Source organism: Pongo abelii, chromosome 15 (genome assembly GCF_028885655.2).
Source record: "Pongo abelii isolate AG06213 chromosome 15, NHGRI_mPonAbe1-v2.0_pri, whole genome shotgun sequence".
Taxonomy (NCBI): domain Eukaryota; kingdom Metazoa; phylum Chordata; class Mammalia; order Primates; family Hominidae; genus Pongo; species Pongo abelii.
In genome coordinates, this window is record NC_072000.2 from 101118559 (window position 1) to 101140874 (window position 22316).

Below are 22316 nucleotides of genomic sequence, written 5' to 3' on the forward strand. Positions count from 1 at the left end.
GAACTTTGGGAGGCCGAGGTGGATGGATCACCTGAGGTCAGGTGTTTAAGAGCAGCGTGGCCAACATGGCGAAACCCTGTCTTTACTAAAAATACAAAAATTAGCCAGGCGTGGTGGCAGGTGTCTGTAGTCCCAGCTCCTCGGGAGGCTGAAGCAGGAGAATCGCTTGAACCTGGGAGGTGGAGTTTGCGTGAGCCAAGATCATGCCACTGCACTGCAGCCTGGGCGACAGAGGGAGACTCTGTCTCAGAAAAAAAAAAAAAAAAAAAAAATGAGGGGAGGTGCTGCCTGAAGTGCAGGGCCTAGAACAGAGGATTACTTAGAAAATTTTTGTTGACTCTGAATCCTAAGACACTCTTCCACCTGGGAATGAGAATACATAGATCAATGAGAAGTGTGGGTTATTGGCCAATCAGAAGTGCCAGCTGTAGATGTTGGTTCATCCACATCAGGTTGAAAATGAAAATGTACTCCTGTCCCTTTCCCCTCTTTTTAAAAAGTTGCCCCACAACCCTCCATAACTGTGGTGGAAAGAGTATACAGCGAGGACTTAGGGACATTTGGCTAGAAGCATTCCAACCAGGCTCCTGCCTGATAATAACAACAAGAGCTAACATTTATTATTGTTATAATAAACACTAACATTGCTGATGGCTGGGTACTGTGTAAGGTGTTCTCCCAGCAGCACCCCATCCATGCTCACACGAACCCCCTGACCTGTGCCCCGGATTCATCGCTATCTGGCATAGAATGGAACTTTCTAGGAAACAGAGCTTGCCTGGCCACATGAGCTCAGTAAATGGCAGAGTTGAGACACAAACCCAGGCTGCCTGCCCCAAAACCCAAACCCACCAAATTAGATTGTCTTCCAAATGCAGAAATCCTCTCTGTAGCCCAACTTGGCCCAATTCTCTAGCTTTTGGGAGAAATACATTTCCTCTCTTCCCGTAGCCTAATTCGAAAACGAGGCATCTTTCACTTCACATTTCACAGCCGCAATTCTTTCTTGCACATAAAATCTATCCATCCCGCTGGCCCCCTTCCCTCTTCTGGGCACATTACAGGCTGTTGGCGTGTGTGTCTAAATAAACACCCATCAGCCTGGATCCTTGCAGGCTGATTCTAAACATTTGGCTCCGAAGGGTAGCACTGGGGGCTTGTAAACCCTTCACCTTTCTCCCAGCACACTTCAAACATTCCCCTTCTTGCATCTAGGAAAACCAGAGCGGTTGGTTTCTCTCTCTGCTCTTACACAGAACTTTGTGAAAACCCCTGTTAGACTGAAATAACCTTCTTTATTTCTGTCTTGCTCATCAAGCTGAGAGTGTTTCTAGGTCAGGGTGGAGGGCCTGACATTTACCATCTCTTTGGTACTAGGCTCTGTGCCACACATTACGCACCTTGATTTATTCTTTTTAACGGGACCACGTGAAGTATTAATGGTCCCCCTTTACAAGTGAGGAACAGGAGGCTGAAAGGAGAGGCACATTTTCTCAGATAACATGGCCACTTTGAGGCAGAGCTGGGATTTCTGGGGCCCCCTCACTATGCTAGGGAGACCCTATTCTATTTAGCTCCATCCGCCTGGAGCCTCCAAAGGGCCTGGCACAGCTTTCCAGCAAATGTTTGTTGACTGACCAACTGACCGACTGAATAAAAGAATGAATGAGCAAGTGTCTAATTTCCAGGAGAACTGTGGAGTGGGAGCTGTAAAGTGGTCCAGGTGCCTTGCTTAGAAGCACAAACTAGGTTGGAAGAAAACTAGCTAATAGAGTTGTGGTCAGACGTGGATTACACTTTTCCAAGCATTGGAATATGGCAATATTAATCATGTTTCTACAAATCGCCTTTTATTTCTTCTTCTTTTTTTTGAGACGGGGTCACACTGGAGTGCAGTGGTGTAATCTTGGCTCACTACAACCTCCGCCTCCTGGTTCAAGTGATCCTCCCGCTTTAGCCTCTCGAGTAGCTGGGATTACAGGTACGTGCCACCATGCCTGGCTAATTTTTGTATTTTTTGTAGAGACGATGTTTCACTGTGTTTCCCAGGCTGGTCTCGAACTCCTGGACTCAAGCGATCTGCCTGCCTCAGCCTCTCAAAGTGCTGGGATTACAGGCATGAGCCACCATGCCCGGCCCACCTTTTGTTTCTTCTCATTCTGCATACGTGGAATTTGCTGCATCTGGTAAGTCAGGCCAACTACAGTTGACCCTTAGACAAAACAGGTTTGAACTGCATAGGTCCACTTCTCTATGGATTTTCTCCCACCTCTGCCACCGCTGAGAAAGCAAGACTACCCTTCCTCCTCCTCAGCCTACTCAACATGAAAGAGCAAGACTGAAGCCCTTTATGATGATCCACTTCCACTTAATGAATAATACATAGATTTTCTCTTCCTTATGACTTTCTTAATAACTTTCTTCTCTCTATCTTACTTTATTGTAAGAATACAGTTTATAGTACAACAAATAACATACGAAATATGTGTTAATTGACCGTTTATATTATCAGCAAGGCTTCCAGTCAACAGTAGGTTATTAGTAGTTACATTTTGGGGGAGTCAAAAGTTATACACTGATTGTTGACTGTGCATGGGGGGCGGGGTCAGTGCCCCTAACCCGCATGTTTTTCAAAGGTCAACTGTACTTCATTTAGTCCGTTGACTGAGAGGAAGGCTTTGCACATTCTTTAAATTATTTAGAATCATTGTTCAACAAACATACAGGTACAACAGATGCTGTGTGCGTACAGAGAGGGGAGTGGCTAAATACTTTTTACCGTGGTTTAATTTACAAACCTCGTGGCTTGGACTTTTAAGATCAACATTTGGTTATCTGGCATGAATTGCTCCTAATTTTCACTGGCTTTTCCCCTTTAGTAATGGTCTCCAAGAGGAGTTGCTATAATTTTCTTTCTTTCTTTTTCACTTTTTTTGAAGACAGGGTCTCACTCTCTCACCCAGGCTGAAGTGCTGTGGCATGATCGTGGCTCACTGCAGCTTCAACTTCCCACACTCAAGTGATCCTCCTATCTCAGGCTCCCAGGTAGCTGGGACTACAGGCTTATACCATCACGCATGGCTACTTTAAATTTTTTTTTTTTTTTTTTTTTTTTTGGTAGAGACAGGTCTCACTATGTTACTCAGCCTGATCTCAAACTCCTGGCTTCAAGTGATCCTCCTGCCACAGCCTCCCAAAGTGCTGGGATTACAGGCATGAGCCACCTTGCCCAGCCACTAGAATTTTGATAGAAGAGAGCTTAAAGTTATCATCTGGGCTTCCTGTTTTAAAAACGAGGACATCAGTTAAATGTGACTAGGAAATGGCAAATCTCAAGCCAGAGTTCAGGTCTCCTATCACCCAGCCAGTGTTCTCTGCTTAAATGAAAACCAAGCAGATCAGCTTCACCATGCAACTGTGTACATTGCAATCCTACGTCCCCAAGGTTCCCCTCTGGAAAACAGAGTTGATTTAAATGCATGCACTGATCATTAACCTGAGTCTTAAAAACGATGACATGGTTTGTTTCTATAATCCCTCCTAGGAATTGACCCCAAGAAAATAATCAGAAATGTGGATAAAGATTTATGCACCAAGATGTTCATTACTGAATTATTTATAACAGAAAAAAAGAGAATGTAATCTAACAAAGAAACATCTATAGTATGGACTATTAGTCTGCCATTAAAATAAAGTTCTGAAGACTATTTAATGACTTTAGAACTTATTCAGAATAAAATACTAAGTGAGAAATGTAGGACAAAAACACACGGTCATAGAACAATTGCAATAGTAAAAATATGCAATATACATAGAAAAAAGACTGGAAAGAAATATACCAAAATGTTAGCAGAGGCCATTTGTTCAGTGATCACACAGTGCATTTATGGATCACTGCTATATCTCAGACACTGAGCTCTTCACTGGAGTGGGTTCCTACCTTCATGGGCCCTACTGTCTGGGGAAAGGATGGGCAAAGTGACATTATTTTTAAAATAATCATTAAGGCTGGATGTGGTGGCTCATGTTTGTAATCCCGGCACTTTGGGAGGCCGGGGTGGGTGGATCACCTGAGGTCAGGAGTTCAAGACCAGCCTGGCCAACATGGTGAAACCCTGCCTCTACTAAAATTACAAAAAATAGCCGGGCATGGTGGCAGTTGCCTGTAATCCCAGCTACTTGGGAGGCTGGGGCTGGAGAATTGCTTGAGCCCAGGATGCAGAGGTTGCAGTGAGCTGAGATCGCGCCACTGCACTGCAGCCTGGGCAACAGAACAAGACTCCGTCTCTAAAAAAATAAATAAATAAAATAAAATAATAAAAATAAAAATAATAATAATCATTAAAGTAAACCTGTAATTACAAATTGTTATCATTACTGTTATGAAGGCTATTTCTAGAGGGTGGGATTATAGTTGAGTGTCATTTTTTTTAATTTTGATTTGTATTTTATTTTTTTTCTTTTTATGTTCTTCCAATTTTTCTTCACATCTTAAATTTCTGACAGTGGGACTTTATTAGAAAAACAGAGGACTTTTAGAAACACACAAACACAGATGCCCAAGTACCTGCATGGCTTCCAGTGGCCCCACTGACGATGGAGCCTCGGAGCCCCTCAGAAGGAGCCTGGTGCCCCTGCGGAGGGGATAAAGACCCCCCCACTGACAATGGAGCCCTCGGAGCCCCTCAGAAGAAGCCTGGAGTGCCTGCGGAGGGAACGAAGCCCTGTCCCTGGAGCTTCATGACTGTCTGAGTTTCCTTTGCTGCTGTAAAAATTCCTCAAACTTAGTGACTTAAAAGAGCAACATTTATTTTCTTACAGTTCTAGAGACCAGAACTGTAAGAAATTTTGTTCAGAATTGATGTCGGGCGGGGAGCGGTGGTTCACGCCTGTAATCCCAGCACTTTGGGAGGCCGAGGTGGGCGGATCACGAGGTCAGGAGATCGAGACCATCCTGGCTAACAAGATGAAACCCTGTCTCCACTAAAAAATACAAAAAAAAAAAAAATTAGCAGGGCGTAGTGGCGGTCGCCTGTAGTCCCAGCTACTCGGGAGGCTGAGGCAGGAGAATGGCGTGAACCCAGGAGGCGGAGCTTGCAGTGCGCCAAGATGGAGCCACTGCACTCCAGCCTGGGCAACAGTGAGATTCCATCTCAAAAAAAAAAAAAAAAAAAAAAAAAATTGATGTCAGTGGGCTAAAGTCAAGGTGTTGATGGGGTCAGTTCCTTCTGAGGTTCTAGAGGAAAATCTGTTTCTTGCCTTTTTCAGTTTCTGGTGGTCACCTGAAATCCTTGGCTCATGGCCTTTTCCTCAGATGCACCACGGCTTCCACCATCATGCGGCCTCTGACCCTCTCTCTCTCTCATAGCCAAGCCTCCCTCTTCATTTTAAAAGAACCCTCATGATTATATTTAGAGCCTACCTGGATAATGCAAGATCATCCCCATCTCAAGATCCTTAACTTAATCACACCTGCAAAGTCCCTTTGCCCGTAAGGTAACATACAGAGGTTCCAGGGCTGGGGACCTGGACATCTTTGGGGGCTACGATTCAGCCTTCCGCAGTGTTTTGTCAAAAGTTTGCAGATTTACTGAATGCTAAACCTTGTTAGCCAATCCCAGAAAAGCTTTGCCTAATATGTGTGAGTTTTTTCCGTTTTGTTTTGTTTCTCTTGAGAAAAAAGAAAGAGTGGCATGTCTGAAAATTCATTTGCGCCATTAGCACTGCTTATACCTTTGGTAGCTCTCCATACACCCCACCAGGTCTACTCTGTTAAAGAATTTGCTTGGCAGTTTGTATCAAAAACGGGAGGGATGTCTGTATATGCAAATAAAAAGAGAGAGAGAGAGTAAGGGACAGAGACAGAGAGAAGGAGAGGGAGGATTATTGTAAGCTAATGCTTGCATTTCAAACATTCAGTCCAGTTAAAACGTTGACATCAAGCATTGTGTATGTTCCTGGGAGAGGGCTCTCTGAGTTGTGTATCTCATGGGTGTCATTGAATGTTATTGTTGCCTTGCTAAATATTCATGGATGAATATGTGGAATAAATTCTCTTGTAAGCTGACAGAGAGCATGTAAGGCCTGTCCTTGAGTCTCTCATCTGCATCCTTATTTCTGAAAAACTGTCTATTTGGGCACGAGTGTGTGTGTGTGTGTGTGTGCATGCAAAAGTGCGGGCACTACGTACTTGGTTAATTTAAGCAGAAGCATCCCATTTTCTTTTCTTTTCTTTCTTTTTTTTTTTTTTGAGACGGAGTTTCGCTTTTGTTGCCCAGGCTGGAGTGCAATGGCGCAGTCTTGGCTCACCACAACCTCCACCTCCCAGGTTCAAGCGATTCTCCTGATTCAGCCTCCCAAGTAGCTGGGATTACAGGCATGTGCCACCTTGCCCGGCTAATTTTCTATTTTTAGTAGAGATGGGCTTTCTCCATGTTGGTCAGGCTGGTCTCAAACTCCTGATCTCAGGTGATCAGCCCACCTCGGCCTCCCAGAGTGCTGGGATTGCAGGCGTGAGCCACTGCGTCCCGCCAAGAATCCCATTTTCAGAGTAGAAAAGATGGATCTCTCCAGTTTGGTGACCTCAAAGTGGGTGGTGTTTAAAGAAAACAAGTATTGCTCATCGAATAGCTTTGATAAAGCTGCTCCCTTTGCTCCCTTGCTTCAAACTTCAAAACCAGCCTCATTTTTTCTTTCTTTCCTTTTTTTTTTTTTTTTTTTTTTTGAGACGGAGTCTTACTCTGTTGCCCAGGCTGGAGGGCAGTGGCATGACCCTGGCTCACTGCCTGCAACCTCCACCTCCCAGGTTCAAGTGATTCTCCTGCCTCAGCCTCCTAAGTAACTGGGATTATAGGTGTGTGCCACAATGCCCAGCTAATTTTGTATTTTTAGTAGAGACAAGGTTTCACCATGTTGGCAAGGTTGGTCTTGAACTCCTGACCTCAAGTGATCTGCCCGCCCCGGCCTCCCAAAGTGCTGAGATTACAGGCATGAGCCACTGCACCTGGCCAAAACCATCCTCTTTAGGGGTTATAGTTTGTTTGTTGAGAGGTGGGGTGAGTTCTAAGAGTTCCAAGAATGTACACATGCATGTGCATACTCACAGAGAAGAGCTTCTTTTGACTCAGAACAAAGTCTCTAGGGGTGGCCATGGGCCAGAGTGCTTCTGAGTGGAGAGAGAGAGAGAGTGGGGGTGGGGACACTGAGGACATTGAGTTACAGACCTATGAGACATAGAGGGTGAGGGAGGAACAGTGATTCCTGGAGAATGCCTAGATGCTGCCTTCCTTAGGACACCTACTGTGACCCTGGGTCTTCTCCTCCACCAGGACTGGCCAGTTGCCCAGCCTTGGGGTTCCCATGCCATGCTGCATGGACACCTATGAGAGCAAACTATCCCCTGATGGTCTGAGGGCTCCTCAAGGCCAGGGACTCCCTTGCTGCTGTATCTCTAGCACCCCAGCCATGTGCCATGTACTTCGAAGGTGCTGGTGGAAGACACTTGCACTTGTTCACTCCATCCTCCATAGCCACAGAACTTTCTTTTTTTTTTTTTTTTTTTTTTTTAATGCTTAATTATATTTATTTATTTATTTATTTATTTATTTATTTTTTTTTATAAAGGACAGAGATTTATTTGGTTCATGGTTCTGGATGCTGGGCGGATTAAGATTAAGGGACTACATGCATCTGGTGAAGACCTTCTTGCTATATGATAACATGGCAGAACGTATCACACAGTAAGACAGCATGCAAGAAGAGAGGAAAGGAAAAGGGGGCTGAACTCCCCTCTTTTATAACTAACCCAGTCCTGCAATAACTAACTAACTTCTGTGTTAACAGCTTTAATTTATTCAAGAGCGTGGTGTCCCCATGACCTAATAGTCTCTTTCGTGTAGCCACAGAACTTTCAACGATGCCCACGGATGCTGAGAATGAGAACTGCATTTCTCTGCCTTCTTTGCAGTGAGGTGTGGCCAACTGCACCAGCGGGAATGGGAGGGAATCGATAGGATTAACTTCCACGTCATGCCTTTAAAGAGTAAACACACACCTTCCTCTGCCCCTGCAGGTTGGCTGGAATCTGGGCGTGCCAGAGAGCCCCCTTGAGCTGTGGAGCCAAGGGCAATGCACTAACAGGGCACAGCAACAAGATAGAAGGGGCCTGGCCCATGATGCTGTGAGGCTGCTGCCCAGCCCTGCACTGTTTGCCCCAGCTGTTTACCTGGGGAGATAATTACAGCTCTATCTAGGCAAGGATTTGGTATCTTGGGTCTCTGCTTCAGCAGTCCAAGCTAAATACTATACAATGCTCAGAATGTTTGCTCATTCACAGATGATAACAGGCTCAGAGCCTTCTCTCAATATCCCCAGCCAAGACTCTTCATGTCTCCTTGTTCTAGGAAAGGGGTCCCGATCCAGACCTCAAGAGAGGGTTCTTGGATCTTATGCAAGAAAGAATTCAGGGCCAGTCTGCAGTGCAAAGTGAAAGCAAGTTAAAGTAAAGGAATAAAATAATGGCTACTCCATAGACAGAGCAGCGCTGAGGGCGGCTGGTTGCCCATTTTTATAGTTATGTATTGATTATATGCTAAACAAGGAGTGGATTATTCATGCCTCCCCTTTTCAGACCATATAGGGTAACTTCCTGATGTTGCCGTGGCATTTGTGAACTGTCCTGGCACTAGTGGGAGTGTAGCAGTGAGGAGGACCAGAGGTCACTCTCGTCACCATCTTGGTTTTGGTAGGTTTGGGTCAGCTTCTTTACTGCAACCTGTTTTATCAGCAAGGTCTTTATGACACGCATCTTGTGCCGACCTTCTGCCTCATTCTGTGATTTAAAATGCCTTAGCCTCCTGGGAATGCAGCCCAGCAGGTCTCAGCCTCATTTTACCAAGCTCCTATTCAAGATAGAGTTGTTCTGGTTCACATGTCTCTGACACCCACACTGTGAACAGAATAATCCCATCCCTCTAGGAGATGTCCACATCCTAATCTCTGAAATCTGTGAATATGGTAACTTAAGTGGCAGAGAGATCTTTGCAGATGTGATTAAAATAAGGACGGGAGCGAGGAGGCCACGTGTTGTGTGACCCTGGAACCAGATCCAGGGAGCACAGGGCAATGCTGCAAAGACCAGTGGGTGCGAGAGCAGGGCATCCAGAGACCTGACAGCCACATGTCTCTTTACAGGACAGAAAAGGGACTAGGGCTGTCATCTGTCATCCCATGGGGTGGGTCACACCCTAACTGAAGGTCACTGGGAGCCTCAAGCAACATTTCCCCATCCCCAGCACCTCACTGACCCCTTGACCCCAGATTCCATCATGAAAGGAGGAGGGGAAGATCCTGGAAAATGGAGCAGAAGCCTAGAAAGAGGCTAAGATCTCACCTGACAACCACTGAGCAGCCTTAATTGGCAAAATCAAGGTTTCTGCCATCACAGGACTGGGACTCGAGAGCAAGAGGAAAGCAGTTATAGACAACACAGCAAGTTACTTTTTTTTTCTTTTGCGCATCTGCACATCTGCACAAATCCCAGCCCAGCTACTGAAGGAGAAGCGGAATGCAGGAGGGGAATGTGGAGTCCACTCCTGTCACTGACTTTCTGGAAACTTCTCATTGGCTTGTTGCTGGGAGAGTTTCACAAGGAGAGTGCAGATGTAGATACAGCAGAGGCTGTGGGCCGGTTGAGGCTGAGCCAGCCTCCCTCTGACCAGGTCTGTCCCCCGGGAGCTGCGGGGAGCAGCAAGGGGCACGGTTTCTATTCTCCAGACCTCTACAGGCTCCTTTCTGCTTTTTGCCTCACTCAAAATGCCCCGGAAGTGATCAACTGGGCATTCATCTTTTTCTTTTAAGAATGAAGATTGTGAGCCTTCTCTGGGTATTCCTGAAGGTCACTCAGCTTGGGAAAAGTTGACACAGCACCTGCAGGAAGGACGGAGCTTTGTGAGAAATGGCCTTCCAATTGCTGGGGCCACTCCTGTTGGGGTCCTCAGTGTAGGGCTTGGAAAGGCACCCCGTCCCTCCATCAGTGTTGGCTGAGCCGGCCTGAGGGTGGAGTGACAGAGCCCACATTATGCCCTTCCTGAGATGGTTTTCCTATCGGGGTCCCTTGAATGGAAAACCTTCTTCATGTACAAGGGCTGGGGGCAGATGAGGCCTGAGGTAGTAATTATTATTGTTTTATTATATGAAAGAGAAATCTTTGAGGCTTTGACAGGATGGACGTCTGTTCATGGCATATGACCAAGCAGATCCAACTCAGATGCTGAGAGTCACTACCTCTAAGCGTCTCTAAGGCTCTCAGTCTCTAAAGCTAACTCTTGCCATCATCATGATGGCCACCAGGGAGCTCACTGTCATGTAAAATCTGACCCAAGCTTGGACACAGCTCTCCTCCCGAAAGAAAAAACACTGTGCTGACAAGCGGCAGGTGCCCACTAAAGAGTACTTAAGTAAGGAGTGCTTAAAATGACGAGGGGCCCTGTCTGCCTGAGGCATACTCCCAACACCCTACTTTACAACTTCTATAGGGGCTGATAGGGTCTGGGCCATTGCCATCTACCCAAAGTCCAGCTGAGGCTTGTCACAGCCAGGCCCGAATAAACATGCACTGTAGTTGAAAGAGCTGAGACTCTCGGCTTGCTTGAACCATGTGGCCTCCCCTGACGTCTAAGATTGCAAGTTGAGTTGTCTATTTATTCATGCAGAAAGGATTTCTTCTGGGTGCTTGAATAAGTTTTATTTCCTCTCTTACTTCTGAGTTTCTCATTAATAAGAGTGATATTCCAACTCTAAAGACTAGGACCAGGGGTCAAATTTCCAGGAAGTCTCCGTGGATGGGTGGGGCCTCTTTCTGCCCCCAGCCCTTTGAGCTTCCCTTTACCCTCTTGCGGCACTCGTCCTGCCGCTGTCTGCTGACATCAGTTTTCCCACGCAGAGCTGGAGCTCCTTCATGGTCGGGGCGTGGTTCTCAGCCGGGCCTGGCACCATCTAGGCCCTCAATGGCTGTTCTTGGGATGAGCCAAGGAACGCAGGGATAGATGCAAATCCATAATATAACCCTAGGGATGAGACTACCACACACCACGGCAGCAACGCCCTGGCAGCAATGCCCTGGTAGAGGTGGGACCCTTGCTCTGTGGCGGGAACACACTCTCCTTACTATGCATTCAGAGATTCGCCGTGTGTTTTGCATTCGGGAACATGACTTTCAAGGGGAGAATTCCATTAGTGAATAGGAAGCTCTGACCTACTGTGTTGCCATGGTGGGCAGGGGCAATGGAGGGCCCTGGCTCATTTCTTTATAAACCATGGCTGCTTTAATGCTCTCTCCTCCTGTCTGTTCCCCCAAATAAGCCATGAACTGAGGGATGACAGGAGACTGAGGGATGACGGGAGAAAGTGAGGCAAAGTCTTTATAGCTTCTGCTCCTTGATTCTGGCTTTCCCAGCTCTGGGCTGGCTACCTCGGCGGATACAGGGTCCCCAGGGCCAGGAACTAGACCCATAGCGCATGTAATTTCCTCCTGGGCCTGGCGTGTGGTGCTGCAGGTGGCACTTAATCTTGGCTGGTGACTGACTGGCTGACCAGAAACCGGATTCCAGATGGGAAAGGAACAGGCATTTGCCCCCAGCCAATAGCTCACCAGGACAAGCAATTATTCAGGGAGCAATTATTAAATTAGGGACCTGTTTGGACCTTCCAGCCTTGACTGCTCTGTTCCTGCTGCCTGGCAGGGTGGATTAGCACCCCCAGAAAGAGGAAAGGAAATGCATCCAAGCAAGGCACCCCAGCTCTGTATCCCAAGAGACTGTGGGAGTGTAGGGGTTCCAGGACCTCCCGACTCGCTGAACTCTCGGGGACGAGCCCGTTCACCTCTCCGAGCCTTGCTTTTCTTGTGTGTTAAGTCTGGTTGGGATGGGGACTTTGCTGCCTATAAAACGTGTGCCACTATGAGCAAGCCGTTGTAGGTAGCACCCCCCAAAAGCCTGGCAAGAGAGGAAGTGGAGCCCATTTGCTGCTGTGAAGATCTGGGTTTTCTGGGGGTTTTGTTTGCCTGCCAGCCCCATTTTGCCAAGGCTTGGGAATCTGGCCCGGATTTTACCAAGCTGGACTCAATGCGAGTGGATGCTGTGGTCCATGTTCACAAGTCACTGTGTGGCCTTCCTTTCAACCCTCTGCCTGTGGAATCTGCACCTGAGCCCGATCTCCCCTTGGTGCCTGCCCTGCGCCAAGCTCTGTATCCCTAGGGATAAGACTACCACACATCATGTGGACGCATGTGACACATGCATGGGTTAGTTTCCTCCTGTGACTATAACAAATCATGACACATTTAGTGGCTTTCAATAACACAAACTCATTCTCTAACAGTTCCAGAAGTCAGAAATTGGGTCTTACAAGGTGAAAACCAAGTGCAGCAAGGCTGTTTCCTTCTGGAGCCTCTCAGGAGAATGGTTTCCTGCCTTTTCCAGCTTGCAGAGACTGCCTGGATTCCTTGGCTTGTGGCCTCTTCTTTAATCTTCAAAGCCAAACAGGGACTATCAGACTGCTCTCTCCTCGGTTATTATAGACCTTCTTCTCTGTCCTCTGACCCTAGCCTCCCTCTTACAAAGACACTTAGGATTATACTTAGGGCACACCCAAGATCATCCAGGAGCATCTCCTAGCTCAAGATCTTTCACTTAATCCCATTGGCAAAGTCCTGTTTGCCATGTAAGATGACTTATTCACAGGTTCCTGGGATGAGGCAGTGGGCATCTTTGGGGGCCAGGATCCAGCCTATCTCACAAGTTCTCTGGGCTACAGGTGGAAGGGATGGGCAGCACCCCCATTCCAGTTCCCAGTAACCCTGGCCACCCTGGTCTGAGCACGCATCTGGGGATCCCCACTTCACCAGGACGCTCTACAGGAAAGGAGCACATCAAACTGGACTTAAACAATGGACCTAGTTAGTAGGGTGAAGGAATTGGTCTCCTGAGGAGTGGCCGCAAGACATTTTTTAATTATTTAGCAGTGTGTGCATTAGAAGGCCATTATATAGAATAGCAAATTATAAGCAACAACTTCCACAATAAGGTAATAAAATAAATAATACATTAATGAGGTGCAACGCTCCCGAGTCAGAGGGGCTGACAGTAATGGAGCCCTGCCAGATGCAGTGGTCTGCTGGAGCAGAGGCCATAAAGCTGCGGGTACTAAGTGAAGCAAGTGAGTACTAGGGGCTGGGCCTCCCACCTTCCCAGCCCACAGGTGTCCAGGGCCCAATGAGGAAGGGTCGCCACCAACACTGACACAGCTGGGCTGCGTCTGTCTGAAGCTTATTGTGAGGTTTCCTGTGAAGCCACCCGGCCACATTCCCCTCAACTCTGGACTCTGGGATGACCACCACGGCGCTTACAGGTGCCGTGATGTTAGTCACACAGGTTCTGGGTCTCGACAGCCTGGATTCAACTCCTGGCTCTGCTGCTTACTGAGCCTCCAGGTTCTCATCTGAGAAATGGGAATGATGATAATGGTATGTCTCTCATAGCACTACCAATGCTGTGACCGGTACTTGTGAAGCTGTAAGAGTATTGGGCATACAGTAAACATGCGATGACTGTTAGCTCTTTGTTTCCAGCTATTATTATTATTATTATTTTAGCAATAGGGTCTGGCTCTATCACCCAGGCTGGAGTGCAATGGTGCAATCATAGCTCACTGCAACGTCGAACTCTCGGGCTCAAGAGATCCTCCCATGTCAGCCTCCTGAGTAGCTGAGACTACAAGTGTGCACCACCATGACCAGCTAACGTATTTATTTTACTATTATTATTATTTGTAGAGACAAGGTCTTGCTTTGTTGTCCAGGCTAGTTTTGAACTCCTGGGCTCAAGGAATCCTTTCACCTCGGCCTCCCAAAGTGCTGGGATTACAGGCGTGAGCCACTGCACCCAGCCAGCCATTACTATTATAGTAGGATGAATCATGGCCCCCAGAGATACATATCCAGGCCCTAATCCCCAGAATCTGTGAATACGTTACCTTGCATGGCAAAAGGGACTTTGCAGATGGGATCAAGGAAAAAACCTTGAGATGGAAAGATGATCCTGGATAATCCGAGTGGGCCCTAAATGTAACCATGAGTGTCCTTCTAAGAAGGAGGCAGAGGGGAAATTGACACAGAAGAAATGTGACAACAAGGCAGATGCAACACTGCTGGCTTTGAAGGTGGAGGGAGGGGGCCATAAGCCAAGGAATGGAAGAAAGGCACCTCTGGAATGGGGGAAAGGCAGGGAAATGGATTCTCCTCTGCAGCCTCTGGAGAGCACAGCCCTGCTGACACCTCGATCTTGGCCCAGTGAAACTGGTTTTGGACTTTTGACCTTCAGAATGGTAAGAGAATACATGTGTGTTGTTTTAATCCACCCATTTTGTGGTGATTTGTTCTGGCAGCCGTGGGAAATGAATATAGTTATTATGCACCGCACAGTTCCTGTGTGTAGTGGTAGAGGATGGTATTAAGAAAAGTCGTGATGTTCCCTAAGTACGTCTTGTTCATGGATCTGCACATTTATTGAGTACCTGCTATGTGCTCAATACATTTTTATTTTGTGCTATAAGGCAAGGCTGTGCACAGCCTATTGTAAATAGGAAATGTCACTCAGACCATCAGAGAAGTAGGTGGTGGGCTCTGCAATCAGTGACCTGGATGGCAATTCTAGCTCTAATTAGCTATGTGCCTCTAGGCAAAGTGTTTAGCCTCTCGGGGCCTCCCTGTCTGAGTCTTTTCAGTGGGAATACTATTAGCATCTCCCTCACAGGGTCCTTGTGGCGATTAAATAAGTAAATACACAAAAGGATTTTGGAACAGTGGTCTGAGACATGCATTACTCACTAAGCAGTGGCTATCATTATGACAGAACAAAACAGGAGCACCATATTCCAATGAGAAGGTCAGGAGCATTCCTTCTGCATTCCAGTCAGAGGGAAGAGCATATGCAAAGGGCCTGGGGCAGGAAGAAGCTGTGAATTCAAAACAACTACACAAAGGCCAGAACAGAGACAGAGTGGTGGCATGTGAGGATGTGGGGCAAGCTGAGGCCAGATGCAGCAAGTTCCTGGAGGTGTATCCTCCAGTGAGGCTTTCGGGTGTATCCTCAGAACCACGGGAAGATTTGGAGTGGTTTTTAGGCAAGCGAGTGATACAATGTGATTTGCAGTTTTTAAAAATTGCTGTGAGACTGGAACAGGGAGGAGTCAGAGAGGCTGTTAGGGAATCTGAGAAAGGGCTTTTGCAACTTGGGTGAGACAGGTGACTGGAATCAGGATTAAGAAAATTGAAAAGTCGAGAGGAAGTCAGAGGGGCAAGAGAAACAGCTTTTGTAGAGGTCCAGCTGCTGCACGGGGGAGGCTGGTGTGTGCAGTGGAGTGAGGAGGGGTGGGAAGCCGGCAGGGTCACGTGGTGAGAGGAAATAGGAAGCAAGAGCAGCACGGTTGGCCAGGCGTGGTGGGTCATGTCTGTAAGTCTGTAATCCCAGCACTTTGGGAGGCTGGGACGGGTGGATCACGAGGTCAGGAGTTCGAGATCAGCCCCTGTCTCTACTAAAAATACAAAAATTAGCCGAGTGTGGTGGCGCATGCCTATAATCCCAGCTACTCTGGAGGCTGGGGCAGGAGAATTGCTTGAACCCAGGAGGCTGGGTCACAGTGAGCCGAGATCATGCCACTGCACTTCAGCCTGGGTTATAGAGTGAGATTCCATCACAAACAAAGAAACAACCCCAGTATGGTTCAGATGTCAGAAGGGACCCTCCAGGGCTGCCATGTGCAGTGGTGCTGGTTGTTCACTGCACAAGTATACCAAAGTAGTTGGGGGAGGTTGGGGCAGGTGAGAGGGGCTGACATCCAGCCAGTGTTCAGCCGGTAAAGCTAGGCTGGGTCTGCTCAAGGGAAGGGTCACCTTTTCCTGTGTCCCACAAATATGCCCTATGGGCTCTGAGGACAGCATTACTTTCATCACACCAGAGCAGGGTTGTGGTCATTTTGGGGGGAGACAGAACACATCTCGTGGCTCCCACACAATCTGTGGTGGGAACAGATCAATGGCGTGGAGCTCATGACTTGCAGTGACTTGGGGTGAGCTGCCGCTCACTCACGAAGTGGCCTCCAGCAGAGTGACCTCCAGTAACCCCTCTGGCCTTAATTCCCTTGTCTGTAAAAGGGGACAATAACGCCTCTCATCTGCATTGCTCACAGGAGTCTCAGGGTTTATAAAGGATGCAGAGAAGCCGGGCAACACCCGGCACTCCCTGCAGACCACAAAACTCCAGACTTCGTGCAGCCAGTCCAACCTGGTTTTCCTCCTTGCCGTGTTTACACCTGGGCCTCTTACCCAGCTCTTGGAGTGAGAATGAACTCCATCCCTGACCATCAGAAGACCCCTGCTGTTGTTTGTCTTAACCCTGCTTACTTTACCGCAATCATCCCAATTTATACTTAGTTTCTTATTTTGCTTTTCTTTTTCTTGCCTCATAAAACAATAAAGTATCCATTCTGTCTCAGTCACTTTTGTATCTTCAGAGTCTAGCACAATGCTTGATGGATATTTGTGGATACTGATAAATATTTGTTGATGAGTGAAGGGATTCAGTGCTCCTGGAGAACCCCATCAAATGGCTGGGAATATCTATCCCACACGCACAGGTGCGCATCAGCGCTGACCATGCACACACAGCAGCCGGCTGAGGCCAACTGAGATGAGTGTGGGGGAAAAGTGCCTACTTCTAATTTCTAGAAAGGGGCAAGGAAATGGAGGAGACGAGAAATGGACACTTGAAAGGGAACAAAAGGACAGAGAAAGAAGATGTTTATTTTGGGGCTGATTATTTATTTTGTTGAGGATTTTACGATGGTACCAGGATTTGCCTGATGCCTGGAATGACCCAGCTTTTCTCTAGCCCTGATACAAGCCTCAGACAAGGGGGTTGATCTGAAGTCACTTACGGCTGATTTCTGCAGAATGAGAAAGCCAGGGTACAGAGAGACTTAAAAGGGGCACCCGAAAAGCAGGAGCTATTGGTCCGATCCATAGCATATTAATTATGAATTATGAGAACATTTCAGAAAGATGTGGTGGGCCCCTCTGGGATCCTTTCTGTGGATACCTCTTTGGGGAGGAATTTTAGACTTAACATTTAAGGAATCGCTCTGCGATCTTCTGACAGGCAGCCCCAGCAAAAGAAAAAAAAGCCTCCAAGTCTGGTCCTGCGTCCTATTTGTGTATCTGGGAAACTGGTCTTCCGCATCTGTTCTGATTTCCCTCTCAGCCAATGAAATAAGGTTTCTTCACCACCTCACACTTGTCGGATATTTATTCAGGACTCATTTTAGAACCAGGAAGCTCCTTAGCCCAAGCGATTTGCACTTCTTGGTGAACTCTTCAACACAAATGTAGAAAAATTAAATGTTTTTTTCTGTAACGAGATTTTCCTTAATATCAATTTCCTTGGACATTTATTTATTGGCTGATTTCTGAGCTGTCTTCAGGTGCTGTGGCTGCAGCCCCAGCCCATGCTTAAGCTATATTTGATTTTGCTAATCAGAAGGGTTTGGGAAATATTTTACCCTTGACAGTGACCTATATTACAGTTAAAGCTTATGATGTGGGTCTCTTATTTGCCTAAGGAGACAACAAAATTTGCTATGTAATTTGAGAAGCACTTACAATACAGCTATCCATGCTGTAAGCTGATTATAAATAAAGTTCAGCCCAATTGCTTCCATCAGAATATCAGCATTCACAGTCAAATAAAAGGGCACCACCCTGATGCACAGTTGCTCTGTATTGCTTTTGTACATAAATCAGATTCTCTTAGCAACTGCTGCATATCATGTTTATTAAACACCTCTGGTTATCACAGAGCAGGGTACTAAAAAATCCCTCTCAAAGAGTCTCAGAAAATCTTTTCGCTTACCAACTATTTTTGAAGTCTACTTGAGATGAACAGTGTTTTCTGCAGAAGAGGCCCTTTGAGGGCTTGGCGTATTGGGTGGGCTCTGGAAGTCACATGAGCAGAGGTTTTTAAATTTCTTTGCTCACTTTGCAAACAGAGCAACATGTCTCCTGCCAAACCCTTTGCCTCATTGTGTCCATTAGGGTTCATAGGACAGAAGGAAATTTAATCGTTTCTCTTGTCATGGCAGACAGACAACTGGGGATTCTTTGAGCTGAAAGGGCTTCGAGAAGCTGTGGTATCCAGATCCCTGGTGGGACAGACGAGGAGGCCAAGGAGCAAAAAGAAGAGGTGACCTGTGACTATATGATCACCAGGCAAGCAAGGGGTGGGGCCCGACTCACAGTCCTGCGCTCATTTAGGGGCACAAGAGTCTTCAAGCTCCTTTAGTCATTCAGCTTATTTATTTATTCTATTAAACACAACTATATTCTTAATGTATATTATTCAAGCCATACATAATTAGTGAGAGCAAAAGGTGAAGTGTCCACTACTCTCCTCTCAATGCCACTTCTGTTCCTTGACTACCGCAATGAGACATCTGAAGCAAGAGGCAGATGTGATTGAGTTAAGGCTCTTGAGATGGGGGATTATTCTAGATGCTCAGGTGGACCCCTTTTGCTCAGCATTTTATAAACCTATGTGTATTTGCACAAAAGTAGGTTGGTGTTTTTTTCATAGACAAGATCATACTGTACATATTGCTCTGCAAATTGCTGTTTTTTTTGTTTTTCTCTCCTTTAACATCTCAGAAATCTTTCCACACTGGTGTACAGGCACACACACACACACACACATACAATACATATACACACACACTATGCACATATATACACACACACTATACATATATACACACACACACATACACACATATTGTATATAGATCGTCCTCTTTCGTTTTAATGCTTACATAGTATTCCACAATAGTAATAAGCATCATTTATTTACACTTCTCCATTATGAACATTTAGCTCACTTCCACTTTTTTGATACTATTAATACAATCAATGTTTCCATGAATACCATATACAAGCTATTTGCATGGATGTTTGAGGAAGTCTCTAAGATAGATGCTGGGGAATGAATTTGCTGGATCAAAGGGTATGTGCAGTTTAAATTTTAATACATGCTGCCCAATTGTTCTCTAAAAGGACTGAAGTAATTCACATTCCCACCAGCGGAGTTAGAGGCTTTTCTAGGTAGGCAGACAACTTTGCTGATGATTTTATATCAAGGACCTCACTTTAAAAGATTATGTTTAGACACTATCACAGGATCTTTTAAAAACAAACCCTTAAAATATTATGCAATCATCACTTCCTTTGTAGAAAAAAAATTAGAAAAAGTGGGAAATATATATGTATATAATAAAAGTAAAAATCATCCAGTGATGATCACATTAGTGAGCTTTTCTTCTAGACTTTCTGTAGGGAGAACATACATTTACATAATACAGGCCTAGGATCACATTATTATATATACTGTTTGTAGTTGACTGTTTACATTTAATGGTGTATAGCGGAGCCCTGCCCATTGAACTGACTACAAATCGACGTAATGTTTCAATGGTTTGTAATATTTTTTCAATCCCCTATTGTTGGGCACAAGCGTTTCCAGGTTTTTGCCACTGTAGAAGACGCAGTCATGATTTCTGCTCTCAGATCTGTGTGTGCTTGCTTTGTGTCTCCCATTTATTTCATCTCTCTTTTCTGCTGCTCTGCCTGTTCCAGAGCCTCTTCAAGATACCGGAAACATGACGCTGCCTCAGATTTTAAGACTCTGAGGCTTACCAGTAGCGCGTCGCTTGCTTTGGGGAGATGCTCATTTACCCCACCTCTGAGAGTGTGTGTGTGTGCGTGTGTGTGTGTGTGTGAGAGAGAGAGAGAGACAGGGTCTCACTCAGTTGCCCAGGCTGAAGCACAGTGGTGGGATCACCCCTTACTGCAGCCTTGACCTCCCAAGGTCAAGCAATCCTCCCACTTCAGCTTCCCGAGTAGCTGAGACGACAAGTGCATGCCATACCTGGGTAATTTTGTATATTTTTTATAGAGACAGGGTTTCACTGTGTTGCCCAGGCTGGTCTCAAACTCCTAGGCTCAAGCGACCAACCAGCCTCTGCCTCCCAGAATGCTGGGTCACAACTGTAATCCCAGCACTCCCCTCCGCTCTCTATGTACGTCCATCAAGGATTCTTCCTCCCAGCCACTACCTTGGACTGTCCTGATCTCCTAAGATGACAAAAACTCACCTCTGCCCAGAGAGGTCTGTATCAGCTTCTGGGGCTGCTGGAACAAAATACTATAAACTGAGTGGCTTAAACCAGCAAAAATTATTCTGTCACAGTTCTGGAGGTCGGAAGCCCAAAATCAAGGTGTTGGCAGGGCCGCACATCCTCCAAAGGATCTAGAAGAGAATCTGTCCTTGCCTGTTCCAGCTTCTGGCTGCTCCTGGAGTTTCCTGGTGTTCCGTGGCTCATGGCAGCATCACTCCAATCTCTGCCTCTGTCTTCACACGGCCTTCTCGGCATCTGTTCTCTTTTCTGTGTCTCTTGTAAGGACCCACCATTGGAGTTAGGACCCACCTGGATAATACAGGATGATCTTATCTTGAGATCCTTCAGTGAATTACATCTGCAAAGACCCTTTTTTACAAATAAGGTCCACATTCAGAGCAGGCATCAGGATGTGGACACAGCTTTTTGGGAGTCACTGTTCAATCCACCATGAGACCCCTCCTGTGGCTGCCTTCCATGCTAGTGCCTCCCGCCATCTTTACCCACCTACCCCTCGCCCTGTGAGCAGACAAAGCACCTTCTCAAACCACGCTGTTCTGGGGCTTTTGGTTCTGAAAGTCTTTGAAGCTGCAGCCTTTGGGGCTACTCCTAAAACCCTGGTCACAGGATGAGACCCAGTGTTGGGGCATCCCAGTCACCTACGTGCTTCTCAGAGCAGGTCTTAACAATTTGTCTCCTTCAAGGGCTGTTTCTAGACTTGCCTCTTCATCCAGCCTTCCCACCAGGCATCACAGCCCGAGGCATCCGGCCAAGACGGCTGGGGCCCCGAGTCTCTCAGCCAAGCAGGAATGGCGCCCACCAAGATATTAAGGCCAGGCATTAAAAGACACAGGCCCAGAAGGTAATCAAAAGTAATGTAGCTTTGCTCACATTTCAGAGCTTCGGTTCCTCTTTTGAATCTCCCGGACCTTGGCAAATCTCCATTCTTTATGGGTAGATTTGATTTTTAGAAACAGTCAGTAGCCATGGGGTACTAAAGCAGCTCCTGAGATGGATGACGAAAAGCTGGAGAAACCATTTGGAGTCAAGAAGGATGGCGGATAAGGAAGCCGGGAGGGGCGCAAAGTAGAAAGCGGTTCTGAATGTGGCATGGGGGTTGAGCCCCCCAAAGTCACTGCTGCCAAGGGAACAACATGCACACTTAAAAATTCTCACATTTTTGTTCTAAAAAATACTCATTTTATTCTTTGTATCACTCAAAAATAACTGTGAGTACTTTTATGGGGGACATTTGCATTTTTGCCTCCCAGTTCTTCTTTCTCTTACCCTCAATAAGGGTTTAGAATTGGGAGATTTGATCAGAAATCTGAATGAAGCTGTAGCCTCGGCCATTTATTCTAAGCCCTTTATGTTTATGAGCCAGAAAAACATGAAACAAATTTGGGGTGAGAGAGGCTAATGGAGAGTTGCTAATTTTTGAATTTTGTCAAAGTTGAAAATGTAGAAAAAAAAAAAAACACAGCTTCCCGCATACTGTCACCATCATTTCATAAACAAAAGGATGTTTAAAACAGCAAAGAAGTAGAAATGACATCATCTCATAATAAAATAGCCCTTCCGATGGAAAGGATTTTGCTTTACGAGAAACTCCACATATTATCTTCCTTGTTCTCACTCGGCTGCAGTTCAGTGAAAACTTGTTGTAAACCAGCACCACCCGTGAGTCATGGGCTGCTGTGAATAGGAACCTGAAGGCTAAGAATCCTAGAGCCAGGTGTTTACCATATTTGACCTTTACTCCTGATAGCAGCGCTGCACGGCAGACAGAGTTAGCTCCATTTTATATATGGGGGAAGTGGGACTCTACTGGTCTAAGTGATTTTGCTCAAGGGCCACAGATCCAGCTATGGTAGAGGAGGAACTGGAACTTCCGTGGCCTTGACTCCAACCCCTGTGTTAGTTTCCACCGAGGACATTGTCTGTCACTCAGCACAGGTGTGTTCTCCATTCGAACAGCCTTGGGCTTTACAAATTCACCGGCACAAGCATTCGTGGAGCCATTTCTTTGTGCAAGGCTC